The sequence below is a fragment of the Saccopteryx bilineata genome, chromosome 5 (genome assembly GCF_036850765.1).
Source record: "Saccopteryx bilineata isolate mSacBil1 chromosome 5, mSacBil1_pri_phased_curated, whole genome shotgun sequence".
NCBI lineage: Eukaryota > Metazoa > Chordata > Mammalia > Chiroptera > Emballonuridae > Saccopteryx > Saccopteryx bilineata.
In genome coordinates this window covers 19,676,447-19,680,814 of record NC_089494.1, presented here as the reverse complement: position 1 = coordinate 19,680,814, position 4,368 = coordinate 19,676,447, and the positions used below count along the sequence as shown (strand labels likewise).

The following is a 4,368-nucleotide window of genomic DNA, read 5'->3' as shown; positions in this document are numbered from 1 at the left end:
GTGGTCTCTGCTCCTGTTCCTATACATTGCTTTTTTATATAAACTTAGATGCGTTTTTTATTTTCCTGAGATTGTTACTTTCACAACAGTAGAAAAATATGCATGCTATTCTTCCCCTTTCCTTCCCAGGGTTCCTTTAGGTTCCTGTGAGTTCCTGAGGAGCTGGAGGAGAGCAGCATGTACAACATGGACTACGGGACTCTTGTCTGAGACCACCTTCACTTTCAAGTCACATCCACCCCCCGGGAAAGTTCCTCCAGTCTTACTCCTGAGGACACCAGATCGCCACAAACAGAAGACTGGAGCCACTGTAGGTTCCTGGCAATGTGATTTTTGCCTGGCGGGTTTATTTGTAAATGACTCCAGAGAACTGAGTGAAATATTTCAGAGCCAGAAACTTTAGGTTAGAAAGTTTGAAACCAGAACAGCCTCTTCAAAGGAAGATGAAGATGAGAAGAGAGAGAGAGAGAGAGAGAGAGAGAGAGAGAGAGAGTTAGCTTAATGGGCCAGCTCCAGGGCTCCAGATGGTCCTTCAAAAGGAATCTCTTAAATTCCTTCAGCCCAAGTTACACATTGAGTGAGAAAGAAAAGATCTACAGCATCTTTGATTGAGGCCACATGAATTTATTGGAAGTGGTTGTTGTCAGGAAGAATTGAGGGAAGGTTATCAGGAAGAATGTATAAACATACACACACACACACACACACACACACACACACACACACGAGCTCAGTGTTGGTGTCATTAACTGTTTTTATTTTTGCCCCAAGAAATTAAATCCAGGGTTTGGAATTTTATCCGTTAGGTTGTCTTCTTGTTTATTTTATTTTATTTATTTTATTTATTTTTTATTTTTTTAATGGGGCAATATCAATAAATCAGGATACATATATTCAAAGATAACAAGTCCGGGTTATCTTGTCATTCAATTATGTTGCATACCCATCACCCAAAGTCAGATTGTCCTCTGTCACCTTCTATCTAGTTTTCTTTGTGCCCCTCCCCCTCCCCCTTTCCCTATCCCTTTCCCCTTTCCCCCCATAACCATCACACTCTTATCAATGTCTCTTAGTTTCACTTTTATGTCCAACCTACGTATGGAATAATGCAGTTCCTGTTTTTTTTCTGATTTACTTATTTCGCTTCGTATAATGTTATCAAGATCCCACCCTTTTGCTGTAAATGATCCGATGTCATCATTTCTTATGGCTGAGTAGTATGGTGGTTCCTCAAAAAACTGAAAATAGAACTACCTTATGACCCAGCAATCCCTCTACTGGGTATATACCCCCAAAACTCAGAAACATTGATACGTAAAGACACATGCAGCCCCATGTTCATTGCAGCATTGTTCACAGTGGCCAGGACATGGAAACAACCAAAAAGCCCATCAATAGATGACTGGATAAAGAAGATGTGGCACATATACACTATGGAATACTATTCTTGTTTATTTTTAATAAAACAACAGCTTTATAAAAAGAGTAAAAAGAAAAACATAACAGAGAAGCTACTAATTTACACTGGACTTAAATTTTCCCCAGAAGAGCCTGTTCAGAACTGTGAATCTAGAAACTCAACTTGTTGCAAGCTCCCTAGACATGAGAAGATATACCCCCATTAGTATTTCTCTAAAGTACCTAAAAGTGTGTCCACATTTTTTACCATTTTTTAGCTCTCTTGGGAGTTTCAAGGTTGGAGAAATAACTTTGCCAACTCTGCCTTCCAGTTGGGACCAAACACCTGTATCTGGAGGAATCACGCGATTTAATGCTTTCATTCCCACTCGGATCATTCATTCATTTGATACATAACTACTGAGCACGTACTACCTACCAGGCACTGGGGTGCTGGCAGACTGTGGTCACAGGTGAACAAAACAGGTATGGTCTCTGTCCTTCTAGAATTTGTAGTTTAGTAGAGTGAGGGAAGGCACACCCCAATGAATTAATTAAATGTAACTTTATATAAGTATCATGAAATAAACAAAATTCAGGGATAGAAACTAGCACAGACCTCTTCATATAGCGTGATCAGGGAAGGCTTCTCTGAGAAAGTGACATTTCAGCTACATATGCAGAGACCTAAGTGTTGAGAAGAAGCTATCATGTGAACACTAAGGAATAAGGGATGCAGTCATATGCTAGGCAGAACGAATCGTAATGAGAAGCCTTCGATCAGTGATACAACATGAGTTACCCCTGACCACAGCCTATTCTCCAATCAGCACACAAAGAGATCTTTTTTTTTTTTTAAGTAATATAGGAGTAGAAAGCAGAGAATATAGTAGTATAAGTAATAATGTGATGACTTAGTTGGTGGCTAGGGAGACTGAAAGAATAAAATGAATTTTGGAGATTTATTTTGGTAGTAGAAGTGGTAGTTTTTGATGTTGGGTTGGGTTAGCTACTGGACCAGATAGGGAAGAATGCTGTTGGAAAGAGAAAGGGAGAATTAAAAAAAAAAAAAACACTCTAAGGTTTCTGACTTGAGATTTTGGGTAGATGGTCTACTGTCTTCCACTGTAAGAACCTACTCTTTTGTTGGAAATGTGAATCAAGAAGTCAGGAATTTTGTATAAATGTCTGGACTTTGAATGTTTTTTAGACCTTGACCCTGAATCTGAGGGCCTAAGAAGTTTCTATTTTTCCCTCTGAAGCCGATAAGGTTTTGGCTTGTAGCAGAGGAGGCTATGGGATAATTTAACTAAGGTTTTGGTTAGCTCTCTCAGCTATACTGGAAGTGGGTATGGAAACTTAATACACTCTTAATATATATGCCCCAGGTAGTATCCATGACTACTTTTGGACGGTAGAGCCAATTGAAACAATTTGGTTTCATGAGCATAGTTGTGTTCTCACTCTCTTAATGAAAATAAAAGAAGGTTTGAATCAATATAAGAAGAAAGTTTAGTTAAAAAACGGAAGAAATTTCAAATCATGTTATGTCATAAACTCTTACGTTACGTGAGATATAGGTGAGTCTGATTAAAATAACTGAGGAGTTGACTTAGATGAAGATGAGATGATGGTAAATAATACTTCTTATAAAATATAGTGAACAAAATTCAAAACCACATTAAGCAAATAACTGAATTTAACCAAGTGGGATTTATTGCAAGAATAAAAATTTTGTTCAGTTTTAGGAAACACATTAAAATGATGTACTCCTTTAATATACCTAAGGAGAAAAACCATGATTACTGATACAGATGCTGAAAAAAGCCTTTGGAAAAAATTTAATATCCATTCTTGACATAAGCACTCAAGAATGAAAGATTGATAATTACATCATTGTAAGATAAAAAAATGTAGTTTGCTCTTAAAATTAGTATCTTAGTAAGAAAACATTAGAGGCATATCCATTAACATCAGGAACAAAGCAAAAAGTCCACTATGATGCCTTTATTTAACATTGAACAGTAGATATTAGCCAATGCAATTAGATAAGTCAATCAGAGGCATAAGAATTGGAAACAAAGAACTAAAACTACCATTATTTGCAGATTATATAATATTATGCATGAACATCTCAATGATAACATTAATTAAAATAATAAGATGTTTTACCAAATTTAGTGTTAAATGCATATTTAAGATTAACATTCAAGAATCAAATCTGATAGACACAATCAGTGATAATTTGAAGATAGAATGATACAGAAAAGTTCATTTAAAATAGCAACAAAGGAGATAAAATATTCAGAAGCAAGTTCATAGGAAATGAGCACTATTCAAAGGAAAGGAATTTAAACCATATTTGAAAATATAAACGTAGTCTTGAGCAAATGGAAAGACAGCATTTGTTTTTGCTTAGGATGTCTCTATCATAAAGATGTTATTTCTCTTTTAGTAAATTTATGCACTGAATATAATTTAATGAAATATTACATTTAAAATTTTTTATAGAGACTGATGCTGAAGTTTGTATAGAAAAAAATAAACATACAAAAATACCAGAAAGTGCTCGCTTCGGCAGCACATATACTAAAATTGGAACGATACAGAGAAGATTAGCATGGCCCCTGCGCAAAAATACCAGAAAAGGTTTAGTAAATAAAAATGGGCTATTATGGCCAACAGATATATGAAAAGATGCTCATCTTCTTTAGCTATTAGAGAAATGCAAATCAAAACGGCAATGAGATACCACCTCACACCTGTTCGATTAGCTGTTATTAGCAAGTCAGGTAATAGCAAATGTTGGAGAGGCTGTGGAGAAAAAGGAACCCTCATACACTGTTGGTGGGAATGTAAAGTAGTACAACCATTATGGAAGAAAGTATGGTGGTTCCTCAAAAAACTGAAAATAGAACTACCTTATGACCCAGCAATCCCTCTACTGGGTATATATCCCCAAAACTCAGA

General features: G+C 36.1%; 1 non-coding gene across 1 annotated transcript; it reads left to right on the top strand.

Moving 5' to 3' along the window:
- Positions 1-3,963: 3,963 nt before the first annotated feature.
- On the top strand, positions 3,964-4,070 carry LOC136307119 (U6 spliceosomal RNA). The gene has a single exon (XR_010725807.1). It is a non-coding gene; the product is annotated as a U6 spliceosomal RNA (small nuclear RNA).
- The last annotated feature ends 298 nt before the right edge of the window (positions 4,071-4,368 follow it).